General features: G+C 39.3%; 1 protein-coding gene across 7 annotated transcripts in view; it reads right to left on the reverse strand.

Annotated features, from left to right (window-relative positions):
* Window positions 1-15,326, reverse strand: part of ST3GAL3 (ST3 beta-galactoside alpha-2,3-sialyltransferase 3) — a 189,228-nt gene that overhangs the window by 172,786 nt on the left and 1,116 nt on the right. The gene's annotated exons all lie outside the window — the stretch shown is intronic.

The following is a 15,326-nucleotide window of genomic DNA, read 5'->3' on the forward strand; positions in this document are numbered from 1 at the left end:
TATAATGACTAAGTGGACCCAGAAAAAAAAATATCTGAATATAAACTCAGGTGAGAGAGAAGCAAAAATGATTCTGTTTTAAACAACAGAATAGAGACGGAGATTCTGCTCCAGAAAAACACTGCCTTCTTAATACGCTACAAAAGCAAATCAGGAAGGGATGGGTGGATGAATTGATTACTCCAAATTAGCCTTAATTTATTTCTCAGAATCAATCTGAGCCAGAAGACAGAGTATTATTAAGCTTTTCTGAGTTTCAAAACAATGATATTAGAAAGTAACAGAGAAGAGACCAACACCAACCACAGCCTAATTCTGAATATTTCCCAAGCCTACTTCCAAATTTAACCCTGCTTTGTTAGAATAAATCTACTTTCATCTTCAAGCTGATCTCATACCAATAGTTACCACATGCGAATGAAACATGTACAAAGATTAGTTGCTTTCAAAGAAATAATGTAATATGTGCACTTAATCTTTAGGTGCTTACAACATAGAAAACATTTGGAAGAGTGCAACAATTTGGAATAAGTTTCCTAAAAGGGTAAATTTGGAATCCAAAATCATCAGATGTCAGTACACAGGAATTCCTCTATCAAGAGCATCCACTACAAGGGCAAAAATTCACAGGAAAGAAATATGCCTCTATTCAATCACAACTGAGGCATCCTTAAAAGAAACCCTTCAATCAGAATATATTTTTTTCGTAGTAAATTCACATAAAGAAGTTAAATTTTACTGATTCAAGGTATTAATTCTTCTTCCAAATCTGGCTTTCTAAAATCTTGGTTAGTCAGACATTCTTTGTTTTTCCAACCTCTATATAGACATTAAATTCTTTTCTGAACCCATATAAATTCTTAAAAATCTTATCATAATTTGTACTCAGAGTTAAAGATTCACTACACTATCTTCTTAATTTAAAACAAAACAAAAACAACAACAAAAAAACCCACACTCTGCCATTCATTTAGGGCAATTTTACCAAATGTTTCCAGAAAAACTAAATTATTTCCCCATCTTTTTAACTCATTTATGTTTTAACTAGTCTTTAGGGGTGCTTTTTCACACACCACCATTAGTTTGGAAATCTCAGTACCATGGGAAGACAGCACCAGCAGCTTATATATAGGTTTGAAAAGCAATCAGACAGGTTTATGTCAGAAAATCTTAGCAGGCACTATCACATGAAAAGACAACACATCTGTCTCAGGAAATCAAAGGTCACACATTGCAGGAAGATAGGAAAGTGGGACGGGAGAAACAGCAGTAACCGCTAACCCCACTGGCAGTTTTCTAAGACACCACACTACTTGGAGCTCTGGTCTGACCAGACACAGCCATTCTTACATGAGACTGTTGTTACCAGTGACAGAGGGGGAGAGCTTACCCATACAGATTCTGCCATGAAACATATACAACAGATGTTGTGTATCTTTAAAGCAACACAAACTTAACACAAACTTGTCTCCCAAAAAGTTTATTTTGCTTCTGTCTTTAAAGTACATGAAATTAACAGCAGTAGTTGTTTTAAAAATTATAAGCATATCATCATCACTTGGCAGAGGTCTTCAGCATTTTTTGGTCTTCAGTTCCCATATAAATGCTACCTGGTGAAAAGCAATTCAGATTATCAGATGTATCTTTCATGCCTGCAACAAGGATTTTGAGATTAGAAGCATCCAGATTTTCACCACAGCATCAACCCATAAAATAACATTACACTGCTAAAACTTTTCTTCCTGCTCTTCAACTAGCAAGTCTTTTAAATAAAATGAGCCATTCTGTACATAACTGAAGTAACAAAGCCTGGTTTCCCAAGAACTTTAGATTTGTCTAGATTTTCTTCCCTCTGCAATAACACAAACCTTACATCCCTGTATAATGTCTCCCACCCTCCCCAGGTTCTTTGGGCATATGCGTAATTTCAACTGAATTTTTTAAAAAGATAGTAATTCCAGCTGTTAGAATAAGACACTAAATGACCTTCTGAATATGAGTGTCAGGAGGCAAAACCAGAAACTTGTCACAGGATAGGACTTGATCAGATTATGCAAATAGCTACTGGCAACTGACGGGATATGAATAGCAAGGTTCCTCCAAATTAAGTTACTCTAAAACCAAATGACTGTAGGCTGGGGTTTTTTTTAATGTAGTATTTACTAAAGTTCACTCAGGGAATGGCAGCTGCCACTTTGTAACTGCAAAGAAAAGGAAAATGCTGCGTTCTTTGATTTGTTTGTGGGTTTTGTTTGTGAGTTTGTTGTTGGTTTTTAAAAATAATATTTATTCAACTTGCAATAGGTTTTGACGTGGCAGGGCAGTGCTGCTGAAGGGGTGAAGCAGAAGACATTTGCTGCCCTCCCGCGGTACCGGCAATAACCGCACGCTTCAACAAGCCCCAGCCTTTCAAGCTCGACCCTTCACCTGCGTGGCTGCAAGAGTATTTTAGCAAAAATACTGGTTTAAGCATGTCAGCCTGCCTGGTATGGATTAAAAATAACATTTGCCAAAGAGCTGGAGGGAGAGGGAAGAGAAGGCCCCTGTATTTTCACACTATATCAGTTTCCTGGTCCAATTCACTATACAAACAAGTTTTCCAGCATATCTGAATGCAAGCCAGAGGAGCAGAAGCTGCTTAGCCATGAGCTCAGCAGAAGCTTTTCCAGCATAGAAAGTCCAGAATTCATTTCACGTTAACTACCCTATCCTGTTAGTCTTTACAAAGATTAAAGCATTTAACAAACAAACAAAAAAAAAAAATCAGAGAACCAAGCAAAAAACTTAATCCTCAGGGGGAAAAAAAAAAAAAAAAAAATCAAGTATCCAAGGCAACTTTCACTTCAAGCATGAGACACAACGTGCCTTTAAAAAAAAAAATAAATCGCTGCTTATAGAAGCAGATAAGCATAAAACAAGAATAAAAGAACTGCTCATGCAGGAAGAGGTAACAGGGAAACCATTGCATAGTTCCAGGTACACTATATAGAGCTTGTGGGGAGAGAGATTTGACTGCCAATATCACACATCTACTAAACACTTTCACACAAGTGTGAACTCTTCAAATCCAGCTGGTCCACAACAGAAGCAGCAAAGCTGGCTGCAGAGCAAATTGTCTTACAGGATTTGTCTGGCTCTTCCAAACAAACAATAGCAAAATTCAAAATTAATCATACAGATATTGCAAACAGTTTTATAAACAGGTCCTTGAAGAAAGAAACCATCACAAGATTAATTAACACTGTGAACAGGGACACGGATAAAGAAAGCTACTTACGAGGTAATTCTATTCGTGCAAAGGCACAAATACACGACTGCTGAGCAAGGTATACTTATACTACTAGCACAGCATTATGTCAGAACCAGCAATTAATACACAACAACCAAGAGGGGTTTTTTTAAACCTTTTGGCTATGCTGTTAAGTTTTAAATAAAATCAAAGTGGCCCTAACTTCCTGAAATTACATTAAATTTTGCAGAAAAAATTCTTATCTTGGTTCTTTTTTTTATGCTACAACTATAAACTTTGCTAGAAATGAGTGAACTTTCCAATACCAAGTTTTTTGTTCTTCACATAATGGTTTCTCTCACTTCTCAATTGCCATTTTCTGAAGCCATGCTTACCTTTAATCACAAGAAGGACTTTTGCATCTGCAAAAGGCTGTATCAGAAAAGCAGCAAATCACTAAACAGTAGATTTCTCTAGTCCTTCATCATCCATCCTTTGAAGAAGGATGTGTAACTGGCATAGAAGACTACACCATAAAGAGTACTTAGCTCTAGTTTATGAGCCATTTTTAACTCTTCTTTAAAAAAGAAAATTTTTAGTATATACCTCAAGAAACTTAAAGCATTCAAAAGTCAGGAAACACCAGCCTTAAAGGCAGTCCCTTCATATAATGGTATGGTCTCTATTCATAGAAGCACAAACTATTTCTCAAATAATACAATGGGCTATAAGTATAAAACTAACTTTGTTGAAAACAAAATATGCAGCAAGCAGAAGTAATATATTATTATACGGTACTGAAGCTTCATACTTTTTAATGCAAATAAGGCCTATTTTTCAATGTGCTAACTTTAGAACAGTTTAGAAATATTCAAACTACATCTGAAGCATCCTTAACTATGAAGCAAATTTAGAAAATTCAATCAGAATTAACACATTTTTTCACTAGAATTCAATTTGCAGTCCTTACATTGTATTAACTCAGGCTTCTGCTTCTAACAAAGTACTGGACCCAAACATAAAAGCTCTGAACTCAAATATATTGAGATTAATGCTATAATGAATCATATTTTAAAATAATAAAAGCCTTTCCAATGTTCAGATAAGGCCATTCTAAACAGAGATTATGGCAACAGTGCTAACAGAAAAAAGCAGCATTACTAATTTCCTAGCAGTATAATAGTGAACCGCCTATGTTCTATTTGGAACCTGATAGAATTGTGTGGGGCAAGTCTCAAAAGGCAGAAAAGTCTTCGCAACTAAATTCAGAGTAATTAGATTTCTAATTATACCTAGAGCATTAGTGATTGCTAAGGTTAAAACTCCCTGAACTGTTCCATTATTCTTCTCTTTTCAAAAGCTCCATTTTTCATCCTTTGAGCAGAAATTCTAGAAGCTTAGTCTGTGCCTGAACATAAAATTTTTTTAAAAGTTTAAATAGGAGAAAAGAGAGTTCTGCGTTTGAGTAAGGAGAGCAAAACTAAACTTTTCCATTATAAAAAAAATACTACCTTTAAAAAGAAAAAGGCAGTTGCAGTATTAATGCGGCTGGAAAGCACGAAGTATGGTGCCTTTGATGTGGTGAATCTGAAGGCTGAAAAACCCAAAACCAGCATTCATAACCGTTCAGCTTCCACACACTTAGTTCTTAGGGCACTTCCACAGATGCACCTTAGGCAATTTCTAGCAGCAACTTACACTAGCCACATCATACCTAATTACAGTACCTACATCCAGCCACCAGCACTGTCCATGCAGACCATCACCAGTTTTGTTATTACCGATACAGCACTTTGAAATACTGCTGTGTTTTTACAAGTATCAGCAGATGGTCTCTGCCCCAAGCAAGCAACCTCAGCATGCTATTGCTCTCCTGAACTATGCAAATGTAGAATGCATAATTACAGGAGGGCGAGCCTCATTTGGCCAGCTGGACACTAGATCAAGGACCCTGAGACCTTTTATTCTATTCATAGCTCTGCCCTTGAGCTGCTGTGTGACATAGAATAATTTCACTTTCCTGTGTCTCAGCTTCCTCTGCCTTTCTGAATCAAGTTTATTTATCACCTTTCATCCTAAGAAATGTGTCTCCGTACATTTTTTTTATTAGGATCTCTAGACACAATCACAGCTGAAAAGCAGTTCTTATATAGTATTAAAGCTATTCTGAGATTAATTTCTGACAAAGATAAAAAGATGCAATTGCACTTACACATTATTAACTCTGTCAACATTTATTTAGAGTAAGCCTTCATATGTAGGAAGCCATTAGCTACTTACCTGTTGGGAAAAATCAATTCTTACTGATTTTTGTGCTGTCTCATTTTCACTACTTCTTTAAAGCCTACATGCACCTGTGCATAATGTCTTGAACAAAAATACTCCTCAGAATACGCACACTCACTGTAGCTATAAAACATACTGCTTAAACTTTTTTGTAGTTACACTGTGTTAACTCTTTTTGTTCCATGAGTTATTAAGGAGCATATTTACTGCACTGTTGCAGCTCGGATGAACCTCACATTTAATCAGTGCCCCTAATACTGAAATCCACAGGATAATAGCTGCAAAAAAACGACAAGCTCTAACAGGGACTGAGTTAAAGTAGGGGGATCCTAGCACCATCCGAAAGAAGTTGAAGACAAGCAACATACATGCTTATAAGCTCTTAAAAATTGAAATAGCTAGTTTTTAACACATTCTGATCTTTCTTTTTGGGAACAGAGAAAAAAATGCTAAATTCTGACTCTCAGAAATATATGTATCTTGGATTGTCTAGGCATTTGATTATTCAAAATACCAAGAACTGCTTAAGAAACATCCTGTAGTTTCTGTACCTGACTAGAATTTTGGCACTATCCTCACAGGCTGGTACTTCCTCAAGAAAGCAATGCATACACAAGCAGTATAATCACATGCTGCCACGAAGGAGTAACCACTTGAAATCAGCCATCTCAGGTTCAAACATCTATTCAGGATATGCACACACAGTAAAAATTGCTTTTTGCTTGATGCCTGGGTGCACAATTCCATTCCTTCTGAAGTGCACAAGATATACATAATTCATACAGAGCTATACCTCATGACCCGATTGTACTTGTCCTTGCAAGTCATGCCCAGGCTTGGCTGTTTTATTGCCTCAGCCTGACACTGTGATGTAAATCCAGACTGCAGTGAGAAAAAATGAGATGTTATAGTGACAAGAGCACCAAAAAGGCTGGCAGAAGATAACAATCTAGGAAAAAAAATCTCCTCTGCAAAACATCCCTAAGTGTGACAGACATGGTCAGAATCGTACTAAGGCCACAGTCAGAAGATGACAGCAGCAACAGCTGTCCAACTCAAGACAAATCACATATTACCTCCTTTGTGCCAGAAGTTATTGCCCCAACAACATCAGCAGAACTGACATGAAGCAGAATTAAAATGGGCATAAAAGGTGCCAAAAATAAGCCTGACTGTATTAAGCCGATGGAGAAAGTCCATCTGATCTATTCTATCAAACGAGTGGCAGGGTGGAGCTGCCATTAAGGCTGGTAATATCTTAAGGCACAACAGCCATTGCTGCAACGGCTACAGGTCAGAGGTGCGTGCTTTGTGCACCAAGGGGATGTACAGTGACAAGATGGAGGAAAGGCAGAGGCAGATAGGATGGTCCTTACAGGGAGGTATTGTTTCCAGCTGAACTCATTGCTAAGGGGTTCAGAGTCAGCTGAGATGAGCAAGTCATTTCGCCTCTGAAAGCACTCAGCTACAGAGCAACTGCTAAGAGAGGTAAAGTGCTTTCACTGCACTGTACCTTCCAGAATATGGAAAGCTGCTGACTTTGACCTCTAAAAAACTGTATCAGAGGACGCAGTGTCTTACATGCAGTCGAAGCTGAGTGCTGCTCCTTACAAACACAATCCCAGTCCAGCTATCAAAAGTCACAGGAACATACCCTTCTCAAACTTGAGGGGGACAGGGAGAAAACGCACAAGAGTTGAGCAAGTGAAACACTAATTCACATTAAGGTCAACCGAGCGAAACAAATAAAACCACACTCTGTTTTAAACCGGGCAAGTTCCCCAACTGCCTGCATCAGCTCGCCACACAAACAGAGAGGGAAAATACAAAGGCTTGAACAGGGACTTAAACAGCAACAAGACTGCTGTTGTCAAGAGAAGCAAGAGCACCTGACTACTTTAGAATACAAACCTAAGACTTGGCTTTGTGTAGGGGGATGGAGAAGTAGTCTTCACCTTGCTTTTCTATCTTGCTAAAAAGTCAACATTAGCTCAGAACTGAAACAGTAATCCAGAGCTGAAAAATCTAAAATGAAGATAGAATAATGATGAGTACAAGTCCAGCATTAGAGCCACGCCTCAACCCTCGAAGAGCTTAAGGTGCTTTGTTCTTAGTGCCCTTTGCTAAACCTGTTCCTATAAGTCTCCCAAAGCCTGAGGAGTGTTCAGGGAGTTTTCCTCCTCTGGAGAAATCCCAAGGACAAGGCAACATTATGCTAGCCCCCTCCCTCGATGGCTCTCTCATGCATCATTTCTCATTGCCCCAGCAGAATTTTGTCCTGCACCGTTAACATTATGGCAGCACTAGAAATTCCTGGAGAGACAGCAGTGTCCCTAAAACAGCAAGGTTGTAAAGTAACACTGGGTATTTCACTCAATACACATAACAGGTCAGAAAAAGATGAAGCACTTTCATTCCCCTATTTCTTTGGCCTACCTTGTGAAGCCCTGCCTTCTAAAAGACAGGCACTCATGGGGTTTTTTTTCATTTTGGTTTTAACCCTTTCATGGACCTTAAAAGTTCTGATTCATATTCACTCAATAGACTTCTGTCTTCTGTCCTGGTGGCCAACAGGCAGCTGCCTGTGGAGGAAAGGGCAGGCAGTTCTGTGCGGCTGCATCGAACAGCCAGAGCAATCGGAAACATACACATCTGTCTCCAACCAAACGAAAAGTAGTCGGCACAATTATAGCTGTGGGAGATACTACCACAACTGAGTGTCCTGAGTTGCATGAGTTTTAAGTTTAGCCGTGCTCCTTATTCTGGCAGGTTAACAAGGAGCACAAACTACCTTGAACAGCGGTAACAATCTCTGGGCACTAAATCCATTTTTCTGTGTTCTGCACAGATAAGAGAAATATCCGCCACAGTTAGTGCAACAGAGTTTTCAGTTTCAAGCTGAACACAAGGGGAACATTTCAGTCCAATAGGGGAATTCTTAGGAAAGTTACTTTACCAGACAACTGTTGGTTTAACTCCTATTTTTACATATTTGTTTCTAATATTTGCTGCTGCCTCGATAACACTACTTCCTATTTTTAACATTTCAGAAAGCATCGTGTTCCTCAAATCCCTAAAGCATCTGAAAAGTAGCAAAGAGATACCTTAAATCTGTAGCTGGATCCATGTTATGAGAACTTTCTAAACATTTGTTCTCAATTTTGCTGCAGTAAGTACAGCAGTAACACAGACTACAGAACAGCTGAGTAGATGAAACAAACCTTGAAGTTATTAGTAACTCAAACATTAGTGAATTCACAACAATCGCTCTCAACGCTGTTCTCAGTCTCTTCCTGCAAAGCAAAAAAGCAACTGTTTCAGGAAACTCACACTGCTGCATAATACTGTCCAAAACAGTTTTTAAATAAAAGCTAATGCCCACAAGCTTAAAGTCTCTCAGGCTTTTTGGCCTGGGGAGCAGAAGCAAGAGCAATAAAGTCTATGGTAAAGAACACACACACACACACACACCCCTCTGCCAAGGCTAAGTCGACAGATAGATACAGAGCAACTCAAATGGTTACCCTCACTATTTGCTTGCCACCCCTCACAACAGGGGCATGAGTGCCTTGTAATTCTACAGTAAGAAAGGATATGCTCCCTCATCCACCTAACCATAAACTCAGCCAGCTTAGTTCAAACAACTTTCATCAGAGATTTATGCTCCCAATGCCAAATTGAGCTGGCCCAAAGATTTTTTTTTTTTTTTTTTTTAATAGGAGCACTCCTGCATTTCCTTCTTCTGGTAAAAGCAAGTAGGACAGTAACTCCCAGAGATGAGCATCTGAACACAAAACTATTACATGCCTCTCTCTACAAGGGGACAACTTTGTCTCCATGGCCTCGTTGCTAACACACCAACTGAATGTCTTTTCTGTTGTTTTTCATTAAACAACAGAACAAAAAGAAGTCAGATGCCAGTGTGTGTACTCCCTTAACACTGAACAAATTACATGCCTAGTATGTCAACATACAACAGTTGTACCCACACTACATACCATCACACATACCATGAGGCTTTACCCACATGAGAAAGAGCATGCACGTTCCAAAACCTGGTAAAAAGATCCATTTCTTCAATATATTTTTAGTCACCAATATAGCAATTGACGAAAACACCATTTCACTTTGAAAGAGAGAAATCAGTATTTATATTAAAGATAAAGGTTTGATTGCTTTTGATTAATTTAGTCTTTTTTGCTGAGAGACTGGTTTCCATGGAAATGCAAGCAGACTAGAAACCTGCAACGAGAAGTGAGTCAGTTTTGCCTGTTTATGTCTCCTCAGTTCCCATGGAAACAGACATTTTGAACAAAAAAAAAAACAAAACATAAGGGTCCTGAAATACCTTCAGAAAATCTCTCACCAGAGCTTTATCTCTTTGGCTGCCTTTCCAGAATTAGAGTTGAAAATAACACAGAGTAGCACTTGATTTCTTTATGGAGACATCAACAGAACATACCTGGAGATGTTTCAAAAGCCACACTCAAACTGACAAGCTCAAAATCTATAGCTACAAATTGTATTAACATTAGTTTTGGCAAAAGTATCTAGAGTATATATTTAAATTAATTCAATGCTAATGTAGATAAGAAATACAACAGAGAACAGGAAAATAGCATCACACTGTCCTTGTCCCAAGTATATTTCAATACTTTGAGAGGGGAAAAAGAAAAACAAAAGGGGGGGGGGGGGGGGGGAAAGCTGCCTTGCAGGAATTAGCCCAGTAGTTACACAGCCATGACATTTTTTAATGGAATCATTCCTTCCTTGCAATACATTCATTTAAGTTGCAAAATCAGCTATAACCATACCAGGTTAAGTAACAAACATCAGTATTAAATTTTAACATGATTGTATTCTGTGCTTCAGTTATGGGTTCCTCCAAGCTGATAAAGCAAATCTAAGAGGCACTGTCAGCAAGACTCCATCTCCCATCGTACTTTTCAAAGATAATGAGGTACCTTCCCCTGTGCTGTTTTCTTCACATCTTCCTTCCTCCTCAGAGCCAAATGCATCAGGGAAGATGGGACAGGGAAGTTGTTAGCAAAGAGGCTGCAATACATGTCTCAGACCTTCAAAACCTGCTCCTGTGACTACTGTTACTATGTAAGAGCACCCTGACGACTCAGTGTCCAGAAACACAATGAACAGAGTTATGATTATCTGCTGCTGCAAGGTCTTTCTAGAATGTACAGGACAGCTAAACCTGATACCAAACTTCTTATTTCCTTGTTTGTCTCCCTCACCACATTATCAGTTCTATGTGCTTAGCACATCCCCATGCAACTCAATACTCTTAATCAGAGGGCTCAGTATCCGTCATTACTGCCTGTCTGGGAAGAACGTGCAAGGACAGTCTGCATCTCTTACCACTATTGTCAGAGAATGAAGCTGCATTACAGAAATCAGGAAATTAAAAAAAAAAAAAAAAAAAAAAAAAAGGAAAGCTTACCTCTGTCCTAAACACTGCTCATACACTCACAGTGATCACCAGAACTCAGAGGCCCTCCTGCATTCACACAGTGTGACACACCACTTTTTTGCACTTTGCTACTGCTCTGAGAACCAGCAAAATATTGCCAACAACATGAAACAAGGCTCAGGGAAAATTAGCCAGCCATGATGCTCACTAAAAGGATGAGAGAGCAGTAGCAGTCACTGGAGGTTTGTCTTGAATGGAACAAGCAGTTGAACTTAATTCAACCTTAATTAGTTCACATTAGCTGAATTCAATCTATTCTTGTCACAGGAAAGATAAGCCTTACAGAATTAATTCTTTCCTATTCTCCTTTGTATTTTGGCAAGTTGTAGAGTCACACAGTAAAGGAGAACAACCCCTCACAACTCACTAAGGCATCATTCAAGGAGGACAGATTTAAAGTTAAATGGAGATGGTAAGAGAAACATTCATGTGTATCTTTCAGTCTATTCAGTTTAGCCTCCTTTCTCGGAGGTGTCAAGTACAAATAAACAAATCACTAACTATTCATTTACTTTAGCAGCTAAATATACAAACATGTCTCAGAATGTCTAGATTCCTCATAGTTACCATTCAAATTCATCCATAACAACAACATACACAGGCATTTTCTAAAACAGTAAATGAACAAACCACGCACGCAAGCAAACAGACCAAGTATTTTTCACCAGACTCTACAGCAAATTTGCTTGTGTCCGATATTAAATACAGGTATCAAGTTTACTAAAACCAGTCTCTGAAGAGATTCCAAAGGTGTCGGATGTCAGGATCAGCTTAGTTTCATGCCTCCTCTAGCACAAAGAACCGAACAGAAAAAAGATGAATGTGACTACTGAAGCTAGGGAGTCACTACTACACGGAATAAAAACACGGGTCACAAGAAAGCAGAAAACAGTTTAGTAAGAAGAGAACTCACACGTAAAATCAATAATCTTAGATTATTAAATGCCCCAAAATTAAAACATCTAACTTCGTTTTGCCTTTGGGGACATCAGCATTATCGTATCAATCTTAAGGAAAATTACAAGGTCACACACTGAATTGTAATTCAGGAAATAAACCCCCACACAACTATCAAGCACCACCTGTCGTGCACTGAACTAAGCAAGCTCCCCTTCACAAAACAGAATGTATAATTGCACTATTATACATTGTATCATATTACACATACTCAATGAAGCCTAATCATGGTTAAATGAGCAACTTCAATTCTGTCATTTGTTAACTTCTAAACGTTTATTTATAGAAGCTTATCATTAACTCTTCCTATCAAGTTTCCCAATACAGGCTTTTAAATTCATATTTTAAATCTGTGCAAGTTCCTCATGCATAAAATTACACGATAAACCATTTTTTGATACATACAAAACTCTTAAGATCAACTGAAAACTGGTACCATCTTAACTGTTTTCAAAAGTAATCACATAAAATTTTGTCCTCTTACACTAGACTCCTGTTTACACTAATATTTCAAGGAGCTTCATCTGATATTTAAGACAGAATCCATGGAAGTATCTAGAAGAAAAAGAATAATGGTACAGCCTATATCATTTGTGACAAGATCGGTAAGCTAAACCTTCAAACTAGCATCATTGCTTTGTACATGTACATGGTCACGCTCAAAGAGCTGCAGTCAACGGCTCGATGTCCAAGAGCAGCGACGAGTGACGTTCCTCAGGGGTTGGTGTCAGGACTGGCACTGTTTAACATCTTTGTTGCACCATGGACCGTGGGTCTGAGTGCACCCCCAGCAAGTTTGCCAACGACACCAAGCTGTGTGGTGCGGCTGACACACTGGAGGGAAGGGATGAGCCATCCAGAGGGACCTGGACAGGTGGGCCTGTAGAAACCTCATGAAGTTCAACAAGGCCAAGTGCCAGGTCCTGCACATGGGTCAAGGCAATCCCAAGCACAAACACAGGCTGAGCAATGAGTGGATTGAGAGCAGCCCTGAGGACAAGGACTTGAGAGTATTAGAGGATGGAAAACTGACTGAGAGATAGCAATGTTCACTCGCAGCCCAGAAAGCCAGCTGTATCCTGGGCTGCATCAAGAGAAGTGTGACCAACAGGCTCAGGGAGGGGATTCTCCCCCTCTGCTCTGCTCTCATGAGACCCCACCTGCAGTGCTGTGTCCAGCTCTGGGGCCCCCAACATAGGAAGGATATGGACCTGATTGAGCAGGTCCAGAGAAGGCCATGAAGACAATCAGGGGACTGCAGCACCTCCTCTATGAGGACAGGCTGAGAGAGTTGGGGTTGTTCAGCCTGGAGAAGAGAAGGCTCCAGGGAGACCTTATAGCGGCCTTCCAGTACTTAAAGGGGCTACAGGAAAGATGGAGAGGGACTCTTTGTCAGGGAGTGTAGTGATAGGATGAGGGGCCACTGTTTTAAACTGAAAGAGGGTAGATTTAGATTAGACCTAAGGAAGAAATTCTTTACTGTGAGGGACGTAAGCCACTGGCACAGGTTGCCCAGAGAAGCTGTGGCTGCCCCCTCCCTGGGGGTGTTCAAGTCCAGGTTGGACGGGGCTTTGAGCAACCTGGGCTAGTGGAAGGTGTCCCTCCCTGCCCATGGCAGGGGCGTGGGGACAAGAATACCTTTAAGGTCCCACACAAGACGAGAAAAAAAGAAGACACACACCTAACAAAAAGTCTGTGACATCAGCTCACAGTGCTTCTGTCAGAACATCCTGGGTACCTGAAAGCAGCAGTACACTCAACAGAAATTACTCTAACTAGGCTGCAACTTAAAATTCATCTTTCCAGGTTAAAGTAAGTACAGAGATCCACAATGTTTCCATATAGATTTGCAACACTGCATCACAAAGCAGTTACCACAAAACTCCCCAGGGACCAACATGGCATAAAATAACAAATGGCACACAAAACTCAAGGCACAAAATCCAAAGAGGCGAAACCCGAATAAATTCAGAACCCGCCCCAGCACCTTGGTATATGGCACATAAACACAAAGCTTCTCCTCCACATCTAACAAAGTTCACATTCCGGTTGTGGCCTGAAGGGTTTTTTTGCAGGCCATGGGATGTCTCAACACAATTTCTGGTAGTATGAAGAAAATAAAGGATGGCTGGTGGTATAATTTCATAACAGATCATCATATGGTAGCAGATACAGCAAAACTGTTCTTTTAAATACATTCTGTACTTATTTTCATGCAGGAATGATTTTCTATATCTTATCAAAAAAACAATAGTTTTCAGAAGGTCACAATCAAGATTTTTGACTCCTTCTCTGAAGCACAAACCTAAATAAACAATCCCTGAAAAGAAAGACATTATGCATGTCCTTTTACAAACTGAGTCTTACAATAACTGTTCTAGTACAAGAGACCTTAGCAGTGCTGTCAAAGCACTGCATATGTCATATCCAAGTCATCATCTGTCATCATGCAAAACTTCTTAAGAGAACATAACAGATACGGGGCATGTAGAGGTAGAAAAATACTAAGTTTAATAAGTATTGCAGTAAAAACCTCCAGCAGCATGCACAGAAATGCAATACAGCGAAAGTGGAATTTGACCAACAGCTTTTTGTCAGACAGAAAAACAATCCTTCTGGATCAGTGTTTCTCAGCCGCTGATCCAGGGAGCAATGGTCGGCTGTGAGACATCTGAAACAGCCCGTGGAACAGCTGCAAAGGAGGCTGGCTTGTGTTTTGGGCAGCAGGGGTAGAGGAGAGAATTGTTTTCTTACCCTTATATTTTCAATAAACAATTCTCATATGCAAGCAAGACAGCAATCAAGCAAAACTAAGAGCAGTAACTGAGCAGTCAAACCTCAGCCTAATTTGTATCTCATTGCAACTAAAACCTCCTATGGCACTACTGCACAGTACAATCCTCAGATTGTATTCAATGAGGTCAGATGTCTCTTTGGACTTAAAAAGGTTGCGAGACATCCTTTTAGATGACAGATAGTTGGCAGATAACAACATGGAAGATAAATGGAAGATGAGGATTTCTGAAGGACAAAGATGATGAGATAACCAGCATATATGATTACAGAAAAAAAAAAAGCAAAATCCACCAGAGAAAAAACCCCTTCCTTATATATTTTAAAATGTACAGAAAGATTCAGGGAACAGAAGCCTCAGTTCACAGACTCTTTATTTTGACAATTAGGAATCATAAAGTAACACAGAATGTTCTAAGACCTGAAGTCTCTAATACTAGATTTATAGAGCATGAACCTGCTTTTGTATCCAATAATAAAAGTAAAGCCATAAAGAGCATTAGGTAATCACAAATTTAACCTCTTAAGTATACTGAAAGCTCCAGCATTTGATTGGGCTTAATCACATCCCTCTAA

The sequence above is a fragment of the Athene noctua genome, chromosome 5, assembly GCF_965140245.1.
Source record: "Athene noctua chromosome 5, bAthNoc1.hap1.1, whole genome shotgun sequence".
Classification (NCBI taxonomy): Eukaryota; Metazoa; Chordata; class Aves; order Strigiformes; family Strigidae; genus Athene; species Athene noctua.